General features: G+C 41.0%; 1 protein-coding gene across 2 annotated transcripts in view; it reads right to left on the reverse strand.

The window, feature by feature from the left end:
• Positions 1–1070, reverse strand: part of Rsph14 (radial spoke head 14 homolog) — a 76515-nt gene extending 75445 nt beyond the window's left edge. The window contains exon 1 of one of the 2 annotated variants that reach the window (XM_090320203.1): positions 1028–1070. The gene's annotated coding sequence lies outside the window, so the exon portion shown is untranslated. Of the gene's footprint in view, positions 1–787; positions 955–1027 lie in introns of those variants that run through there. The other variant, XM_090320204.1, reaches the window with a different exon arrangement.
• Between the last annotated feature and the right edge of the window lie 9996 nt (positions 1071–11066).

Consider the following 11066-nt stretch of genomic DNA (forward strand, 5'->3'; position numbering starts at 1 on the left):
GAACAAACAAAGAGCAAGATGGTCTCTCCATTTAGTGCTTATCAGTGCCAGCATTACTTAGTATCTAATTAAATTACCCCATAAAGAGAGGAGCAATGTCATGGACATTTCACAAATGAGGAAACCAAGATGCTGGAGTTCATGGAACTGGAAAGCTAGATGCCATTGCTCAAGTCCAGTTTTAAGCCAGGCACTGATAGCTAACACCTGTAATTCTAGCTACTCAAGAGCTTGAGATCTGAGAACCATGATTCCAAGCATCCAGGACTCAAAAGTATGTGAAATTCTTATTTCCAATTACACAGTAAAAAGACAAAAATGGAGGTATGGGTCAAGTGGTAAGGGCATCAGCCTTGAATCAAGCCCCAGTACTGTGTGCATGGACGTACAGAGTTCTACTAATTCATCTTTCAGGGATATTTATTCACACCTGCCAAAGGGAATTACAGTTAAAAGACTATTTCTTTTTATTCAACATGTGTACTTTGACCAACTATAGCAGTATGACTTAATGGTTAAAACTGGCTTCAGGTCCAGACCATAGGTGACCCTTGAGAAATTACTTCCTCCATCTGGGTTTTTCTACAGCTACACAAGGTAATACATAATACGTCCTTTTAGCCCTTTCCACTGTTGTCATATTAACTGATATTCATAAGCCTAGTTCATCAGAGCTTGAGATATATCGGCCATGGATATTATTATAATTGTTATTGCGTTTCCTCACGTGGACAGAACTAGTCCTAAAAGAACCTCCCTTAGAAAAATATTAACAAGACCTAAGTACCCAGTATCAGATGACAGGGAGAAGAGACACAGCCATGTCTTGTATGGGTTCCCCTGTCTTAGAACTGTAGGCACTGAAACAGAGGCTAAAGAGCACGCGATGTGGGAGTTTTGCCACAGATAAAGAGGTGTAACTTGAGGTGTTGGGATTTGGACACCATGTGAATGAGACTGAGTAGATCAAAGCACCCCTACCCCCGCCTCCGGGCCCAGAGCCCCTGAACCACAACCACGGCCTCACCTGATTCAGAGAGATGTCTCTAGGCACCAGCCAGCAATGGGACGCACCTGTTGCTAGGCAACCTGGTTGCCAGGCAACTTTAGGCAGCAAGTGCTTTGTCCAGTGTGCACGCTCTGGTGCTTATTGTACTGCGCAGGCGCGCCAGCCACTGGCCCTGCGGCCCCCTGCAAGATGGGAACAACTTCTATGTAGTGGGCTGGACTTTGTCTGTGGCACAAAAAGCAAAGGGAAGTGATTTATGTACACTTTTTCTGTACATTCAATAGTTTTGTATGACTTTTATGTCAGTAAAGCCAGGAAGTAGAAATGGGGAGCATGGTTTAAATGGCAGACCACCTGCCTACTAGCAAGCCAGAGAGCAGGAGTTAACAAAAAAAAACAAACAAGGGCCGGGAGTTTGGCCAAGTAGTAGAGTGCTTGCCTAGCATGCATAAAGACCCAGGTTTGATTCCTCAGTACCACGTACATAGAAAAAGCCAGAAATGGTGCTATAGCTTAAGTGGCAGAATGCTAGCCTTGAGGAAAAAGACCAAGGACAGTGCTCGGGCCCTGAGTTCAAGTCCTTGGACTGGCAAAAAAAAATCGGGGCGGGGAGTTTGGCCTAGTAATAGAGTGCTTGCCTAGCATGCATGAAGATTAAGGGTTCTATTACTCCGTACCACATACACAGAAAAAGCTGGAAGAGATGCTGTGGCTCAAGCAGTAGAGTGCTAGCCTTGAGAAAGCCCAAGAATAGTGCCCATGCCCTGAGTTCAAGCCCCAGGACTGGCAAATAAAATTAATGCATGCATACATACATACATACATACATACATACATACATACATACATGTCCTCAGATTCAATACATTCCCCCAAATCACACAGACCTGTCCCCCAGATGGTCTAGTCTTGGCCCAAGCTTCTTGATCTAAATTCTGTCCACATTAATAATAACGAAGATTTATCTTACAGTTGACATTACACATTGCTAGATGGGACATCACCTCCAACACCTCCTTACTCCTTTCCATGGTTCTCCACCTGATCTCAAGTTTGAGTCAACTTCCTCGCCTGAAACAGGGTATGGGGTTACACACTTGTAGTCCCAACTACTGGGAAGGTTGACTGCTTGAAACAAGTTGTTTGTGAGTTGCACGAACAACATAGACCACGCCTAAAACAATCCCCTAAAGACTCTCTTCTCTCCCTCCCTCCCTCCCTCTCCCTCTCCCTCTCCCTCTCCCTCTCTCCCTCTCCTTTCCCCTAGCCTGCTGCTCAAGGCTATGGCTTCTAGCCATGCTAGAATTGTTCTTTTGTGATTTGGTTTTATTTGGTGCTAGGGATTGAACTCAGGTCCTGATGCTCTTGTTTGGCTGTTCCTGCTCAAGGCTGGCATACATGTGCTTAAGCCACACCTCCACTGCTGGCTTTTTTTTTCCCTAGTTAATTAGAGATAAAACTCTTCTGGGTTTGTTTGTCTGGAGTGGCTTTAAATCACAATTCTCAGATTTCAGCCTCTTGAGACCTAGGATTACAGGTATGAGCCACTATAGTTGGCAAAAACAAAAACAAAAAACAACAGTGATTTTAAGTCAGTTACATGTAACATAGTAAAATTGAGCATAACATGCTTACAATTATACCTATACTTACTTCCAATTACAATAGTTTTTAAACATAAAAAAATGTCCTTTCTTTTTGTGCCTTTCAGCCATCATCATTCCTCCATGCTAGGGAGCTTAAGAATAATACCTTTCCAGCTCTAAGCCTGGCTCACGCCTATAACCCTAGCTACTCAGGAGGCTGAGATCTGAGGATCACAGTTCAAAGCCAGCCTGGGCACTAAAGTCTGTGAGACTTTTATCTCCAATTAACCAGTACAAAACTGGAAGTGGGGCTGTGGGTCAAGGGTGGTAGCCTTGAGCCAAAGAGCTCAGGGACAGTGCTCAGGCCCAGAGTTCAAACCCCACAACCACCACCACCAACAACAACCACAACAAAAAAGAATATCTTTCCAGCCCCAAAGTCATCATATTTCTTATCTCAGGGAGCACAGGAGTGAAAGAATGTTCAGGACAGCAATACTCTAACTTCAGATCCAAATTTATCAATGGTCTGATAACTTACTTACTATATTGGTATATTCCCTTCCCCTAATTCTTTAACTCCCACCCCCAAAGATGTTGGGAATTGAACCCAGGGCCTTAAGGTAAGTGAGACAAATGTTCTACTGTACACCCTAGCTTCTGTTTATTTCTCATTCCAAAAAACCTATCCTCTGTATTGCAGCTTTCGAGATAGTAGCTCACTGCATTCCCTTGCCTAGTTTCCTTTTCTGCAAAACTTGACTCTTTTAATTGTGAATTCAGCTTCCAGTTAAGGACTAAATTCGTGACTTCAGCTTCCAGGTAAGGACTAAATTTTCTGTGTTGAAAATGCTTTCTTTTTTTTCATTCTTTCTTCCTTTCTTTCCATCATGGGGCTTGAACTTAGGGTCTGGGCACTGTCCCTGAGCTCTTTTGCACAAGGCTGTACTACTTTGAGCCATAGCACCACTTCCATCCTTTGAAATGGGAGACGAGTCTCATAGGGACTTTTCAGCCTGGCTGTCTTCAAGCCATGATCTTCAGATCTCAGCCTCCTGAGTAGCTAGGGTTATAGCCATGAGCCACTGGCACTGAGTCCAAAAATGATTTTAGAATGAAAAGTTTTATTAAGTCCATTAACTACTCATGTTCTACAGGTAACAAAAACTTCCTGATAGGTGGCTGATATTTAAGAGAGAAAGAACTGATATGGCATTTATCCTTAAAGAATTGGAGTTTTGTTTTTTGAGCACCATCCTTAGGCTTTCTCAAGGCTAGAACTCTACCACTTGAGCCATAGCACCACTTCCGGCTTTTTTTCTATGTATGCGGTACTGAGGAATCAAACCGGGTCTTTGTGCATGCTAGGCAAGCACTCTACCACTAGGCCAAACTCCCGGCCCCCAGAGGATAGGTTTTAAAAGAGAAAGTCCACTTCTTTCTAAGCTATTGGCAGTGCGTAGTCTAGACTTGCATTTTTACTTGCTGAGAGGCGTGACTTTGGACTGCTTGCTTCCTAATGTTCCACTGTTAATCTCTGGGGGTATAATTCTTGCTATCCTGAACAATCCTTCTCTCTAATAGTCACTAAGATAAGAAGCCTGATGACTTTTACTGAGGGGGGGGGAGATAGGCTTAAGTTTCCCAGCCTGAGGGTGGGGGTAGTCAAAAGAAATGTCTTTAAGAAATTATCTGGCTGGGAGTTTGGCCTGGTGGTAGAGTGCTTGCCTAGCATGCATGAAGCCCTGGGTTCAATTCCTCAGTACCACATATATAGAAAAGCCAGAATTGGTGCTGTGGCTCAAGTGGTAGAGCTGTAGTCTTGTGGAAAAAGTCCAAGGAGAGTGCTCAGGCCCTGAGTTCAAGCCCTGGGACTGGCCAAAAAAAAACAAAAAACAAAAACAACCTTTCATGATTTAAAGGGGTGCTGGTGGCTTATGTCTGTACTTTAAGCTACTCAGGTGGCTGAGGTCTGAGGATCAAGGTTCAAAGATAGCCTGGGCAGACTAATCTGAGAGACTCTCATTTCCAATTAACCACCAAAAAAGCAGACATAGAAGTGTGGCTCAAGTGGGCAGAATTCCAGGCTTGAACAACAACAAAACAACAATAACAATAAAGCTAAAGGAAAGTACAAAGCCCTGAATTTAAGCTCTAATATTGGCACAAACAAATGAACAAGAAAATGTCACACAATGGAATTTTACTCATCTATCACAAAGAATAGTAATATGTGATTTGCAGGGAAATAGATGGACCTGAAAAGAAACATTACCTTAAGTGAGATGAATCAGGTTCAGAGAGACAAAGAGCATCATGTTTTCCCTTATATGTGCCAGTTGGAGATAATTTACAAACATATATGAAAGCATACATGCTTTCATATGCATGTGGTAACATTGTAACATTGTCATAAACATTGTTTAAAGCATGGTACATACAGAGGAAGTTTGCAATGATGTAACTCCTTTTTTTTTTTTTGCCAGTCCTGGGCTTGAGCTCAGGGCCTGAGCACTGTCCTTGGACTTTCTCAAGGCTAGAGCTCTACCACTTGAGCCTCAGCACCACTTCTGGCTTTTTTCTATGTATGTGGTACCAAGGAATCGAACCCGGGTCGTCATGCATGCTAGGCAAGCACTTTAACCACTAGGCCAAACTCCCGGCCATGATGTAACTCCTTCTAACCATTTATAGTCTAACAAAATGAATACCAGGAAACTAAAATATGTGATGTCAGGAGCAGGGGGTTGTCAAGGGGAGGGAGGGCAAATAAATAGAGGGAAAGGGGTCAAGTACAGTCATAATATATGATGTACCTATGTAAAATGGACCTAGGGAACTTGAGGGGATGGTTGTGGTTGAGAGATGGGGGCAGGAATGCAAGAAGTGACATTGATCAAGCTGCATTATATTCATAAATTGATAAGTTGAATTGAAGCTTCTTTGTACAACTACTTAAAGATCTTTTAAAATTTACTGAAAGTGAGTTAGGTATTGGATTTAAACTATAGTTCTGAGCATATTTAGGTGTTTGCACGAACACTTTCTCCATGTCATATGTCACTGACTTCAAAATCACTATTTTTGTAGGCCACACAACTGTGCAATAAATTACTCATTTCCCACCAGCTTTGCTGCAGATTACATCTCAGACGGTGAATTCTAATAACAGTTGCCCAGATATTTACTTTTATTGAAAACACTGACTGTTCACGTAAGCCTGCATGGGTCTGGTGGGTGATTGGTACAGAATGAAAAGGCATTGTGTCTGTCTTTGGCTCTGCTGACTTTGCCTTTGAGTCAAATCTATTCAGCTGAGCAGACAGCCGTGTTCATTACCCATTGGACCTGATCTAACTACATCTTCATCTATCTACATGTTATTTCAATAACAGACTCAGCAGCAGCTTAAGCACCTTGAGACCTGTGAAAGCCATCCTTATGCTCTTAAAGCACCTGATTCCTTCAGCTTCTTCCATTCTCTGGAACTCCTTTAGCACCTGAAGTCATTCAGGCAAGACAATGACAGCCTGTCAACCTACTCCAACAAATCAGGAAGGCCAGCTTCTATGGTCCAGGAGCAACCTGGTCTGTTACTACTGACTCCTTTCGACTCACTAGCTGAAAAGCTTTGCCTGAAAAGCTTGACTTCATTTCTATTGTTTCTATGCAAAACAAACAAACAAACAAACAAGTCTTTAGTAACAATGTAATTCTCACAGAAACCCTTAAAGTAGGTAGGGCCATTTCAACTCTGAGTAAACTGAAATGTGGGAAGTAGGGAATCTTTAGTCAGGTTCGTTAGCATCAGGCTCCAGCCCAATCAGTCTGGAAGATGACTGACTTAGGATGTGTGTCCCAAGGACCTCGTATTGAGATGCAATGCCTCCTCTTGCTGTCCTTCAAAAGCAAATGATGCGAAGAACACCCGCCGAGTCACAAAGTCTGACTTCCAATTCTAGTTCTAACTCATGTGACAAAAATTTTTGAATGTGTGTTGTAGTTTCCTTGGCTGTGAAAATTATGTTCAGCAGTACAATTCAATCAAGTTCTCAATGCTAAGAAGCTTGAACCTGAGAATCTGGTTATATAGTTTTATAAGTGCCTCTCCATGCCTACTGTACCAGATACACCTCATCTTCCAAACAGAAACTAGTTCAGAGTATCTTAGTGTTGATGGAATCAGAAATGTATGTGTGTGTGTGTGTGTGTGTGTGTGTGTGTGTGTGCACTCCTGTGTAACAGTTCTGAGACCTAAACTCAGGGTCTGAGCACTGTCTATAGAGTCATAGGTTTTTATGTCTATGTAGTTGTGTTTACATTTCCAATACCATGTCCATAGCATTGGGTCTGCAAATATTGAGACCTCGCTCTTGTACTGTTTGGATCTAATAGCCATATATTAAGGATACCATGAGCCTTTTGTTCCTTTGGTCTTGACTTGTCTCACTCAACATGATTTGCTCTAGATTCATCCACTTCCCTGCAAATGCCATTATTTTATCTTGTCTGTTGGCTATGTAGAATTCCATTGTGTATATATATATATATATATATATATATATATACATACCACATTTTCTGTATCCATTCATCTGCAGTAGGGCATCTGGATTGTTTCCATCGCCTGGCTATTGTGAATAGTGCAGAGATAAACATAGCTGAGCAGGTGTCCTTATCATATCTTGGGTTATGATGTTCAGGAGAGATGCCCAGAAGTGGTATGGCGGGATTGTAGGGAAGGTCAATTTTCATCTCATTAAGAAACCTCCCCCACTGCTTTCCAGAGTGGCTGAACTAGTTTACAATTCCACCAGCAGTGTAGTAGGGTTCCTTTTTCTCCACAACCCCGCCAGCATCTGTCATTATCTGAGTTCAAAATCTTGGCCATTCTTGTTGGGGTAAGGTGGTATCTTAGGGTTGTTTTAATTTGCATTTCCTTTATGACCATGGATGATGAACATTTTCTCATATGCTTTTCTGCCATTTTAATCTCTTCTTCTGATAAGTCTCTCTTTAGTTCCCTGCCCATTTAGTGAATGGTTGTTGGGTTTGGAGGGGATTAGTTCCTTGAGTTCCCTGAAGATACTGGATATTAAGCATTTGTCAGGTGATTATTGGTAAATATATTTTTCCAGTCTGTTGGCTGTCTCTCTACTTTTGTGGCTATGCTTTTATCTGTGCAGAAACTTTTGATTTGTAGGTTGTCCCATTTATCGAGTCTCTCTCCAATCTGTTGTGACCCTGGGATTCTGTTCAGAAATCTTTTGCCTGTGCCTATGAGTTCCAGTGTCTCTCCTACTTTATCATGTAGCAGTTTCACAGTTTCTGGTCTGACATTGAGGTCTTTGATCCACTTTGAGTTAATGCTTGTGCATGGCAAAAGGCTAGGGTCAATTTTTAGTTTTCTGCATGTGGCTGCCCAGTTTTGCCAGCACCAATAATTGAATAGACTGTATTTGTTCCACTGTATATCTTTGGCTCCTTTGTCAAATATAAGTTGACTATAGGTATGTGGTTCTATTTCTGAGTCTTCTATTCTGTTCCATTGATCTTCTGGTCTATTTTTGTGCCAGTACCAGGCTGTTTTTGTTATTATGGCTCTATAGTAGAGCTTGAAGTCTGGTATTGTAATACCACCAGCATTGCGCTTTTTGCCTAGAATTGTTTTGGATAGTCTAGGTCTTCTTTTGTTCCATATGAACCTTAGGATTGTATCTTCTATTTCAGAATGTCTTTGGGATTTTGATGGGGATTGCATTGAATGTGTATATTAATTTTGGCAGTATAGCCATTTTCACTATATTGATTCTCCCTACCCATGAGCATGGGATGTCTTTCCATTTCCTGGTGTCCTCTTTAATTTCTTTTGTTAGGCTTTTATAGTTTTCATTAAATAATTCCTTTGCATCTTTGGTTAAGTTAATTTGTAAGTGTTTTATTCTTTTCGGGGCTATTGTGAATGCAATCATTTTCTTGATTTGGCCTTCTGTTTGTGTATTGTTGGTGTACAAGAAGGCTACTGACTTCTGAAGGTTAATTTTATATCCTGCCACTTTGCTAAAGTGGTTTATTAATTCTAGGAGTTTGTGAATGGAGTTTGTTGGGTCACTCAAGTAGAGGATCATGTCATCTGCGAATAGGGATAGTTTAATTTCTTCTTTTCCTATGTGGATCACTTTGATGTCCTTTTCTTTCCTTATTGCTCTGGCTAAGGGTTCCAGCACTATATTGAAGAGAAGTGGAGAGAGTGGGCATCCCTGTCTAGTTCCTGATTTTAAGGTGAATGGTTCCAGTCTTTCACCGTTTAGTATAATACTGGCTGTAGGTTTTTCATATACAGCTTTCACTATTTCAAGGAATGTACCTCTTATTCCTATTTTTTCAAGTGCTTTCAACATGAATGGATGTTGTATTTTGTCAAATGCCTTCTCTGCGTCCAGAGAAATTATCATATGATTCTTATCCTTAGCTCTATTGATGTGATGTATTACATTGATTGATTTGTGAATGTTAAACCAGCCTTGCATCTGTGGGATGAAGCCTACTTGATCGTAGTGTATAATTTTTAAATTTGTTTCTGGATTCTGTTGGCTAATATTTTATTGAGGAGTTTTGCGTCTGTGTTCATTAGAGAGATATGTCTATAGTTTTCTTTTTTTGTTGTTGGGTCTTTTCCCGGTTTGGGGATGAGTGTAATATTAGATTCATAAAATGAGTTTGGTCGTTCTCCTTCTGCTTCTATTTCTTGGTAGAGTTTCAAGAGTATAGGTATTACTTCATCTTTAAACGTCTTGTAGAATTCTGCAGTGAAACCATCTGGACCTGGACTGTTTTTGGTTGGCATTTCCCTGATTGCTTCCACAATTTCATTGTAAGAGATTGGTTTATTCAATTTGTTTACCTCATCGTTGTTCAGTGTGGGTAGCCTATATTTATTTAAGAAATCATCCATTTCTCCTAGATTTTCTTGTTTCTTTGAATATAAGCCCTGGATATCTCTACTTTGGGCTTTTATCTGGTTAATTGGAGATCAGAATTTTGTGGAGTTTCCTGCCCTCACTACCTTCAAACCTTTAACCTCAAATCTCAGTTTCCTGAGTACATAGGGTTACAGACCTGAAACACTGGTGCCTAGCTGGAGTCAACTTTTATCTATCTATCTACCTACCTATCTATCTATCTATCTATCCATCCATCTATCTTGGTGTTGGTCCCAGGGCTTGAATTCAGAGCCTGGGTGTTGTGCCTGAGCTTTGGTTCTCTAGAATAACACTCCACCACGTGAACCATAACTCCACTTCAAGCTTTTTTGGCAATTAATTAGCGATAAATAGACTTTTTTGCCCAGACTGGTTTTGAATCTGATCTTCGGATCTCAGCCTCCTGAGTAGCTAGGATTACAGGTGTTGGCTTTTTTTTTCCAGTCCTAGGCTTGAACTCAGGGCCTGAGCACTGTCCTTGGGCTTTCTCAAAGCTAGAGCTTTACTACTTGAGCCACAAAACCACTTCTGCCTTTTTCTTTTTTTATATATATTTTTATTGTAATTAATAAAAGGGTTACATAATATTTGCCAGATAGAAGGTGCATTAATTCACATACATTGATACCCTTTCATATGTCTTCGTCTCCATTACCCTCCCCCCTAACCTCACCCCTCATCTTGTTTTCCCCCCTTCCCTATCCAATTTCAAATAACCAAATACAAATATATCCAATATACCAGATAACAAAGTGAGATACTGTAACAATATAATATAACCAAGGGACAGCAAAAGAGATGAGAGAAAACATAGTACATTAAGGACAACAATCATTCATTATATGGCTTTTGTTTCAATATTCTGGAGGTCCTTTCAATTAGCTTCATACTAAATGGCCTTATGTATCAAGGTTTTGCTCTATTGCAAATCTCTGCTAGTAGAGCCCAAGGTTTCTACAGATTATGACTAATGAGGGAAACCATTGAGCCTAAGTTCCTTTGAGTCTGGCTTACTTCACTTAATATGATTTTTTCTAAGTCTTTCCATTTCCTAACAAATGGGTCGATGTCGTTTTTTCTGACAGCAGCATAGAATTCCATTGTGTACAAATACCACATCTTGTTGATCCACTCATCAACTGACGGACATCTAGGTTGGTTTCATATCTTTGCTATGGTGAATAATGCTGCAATGAACATTGTTGTGCTAGTGGATTTAGTATGCCCTAGTTTCTGGATGGTTGGGTAAATGCCAAGTAGTGGAATTGCTGGGTCATAGGGGAGCTCTATGTTTAGCCTTTTGAGGCACTGCCATACTGCTTTCCATAGTGGTTGAACGAGTTTGCACTCCCACCAACAGTGTAGTAGTGATCCCTCCTGGCCACATCCCCTCCAGCATCTGTTGTTATTAGTTTTCCTGATCCTGGCCATTCTAACTGGAGTGAGGTGGAATCTTAGCGTTGTTTTGATTTGCATTTCTTTTATGAC

This window comes from Megascapheus bottae, chromosome 28 (assembly GCF_031878675.1).
Source record: "Megascapheus bottae isolate mThoBot1 chromosome 28, mThoBot2.hap1, whole genome shotgun sequence".
In the NCBI taxonomy this organism is placed as follows: Eukaryota; Metazoa; Chordata; class Mammalia; order Rodentia; family Geomyidae; genus Megascapheus; species Megascapheus bottae.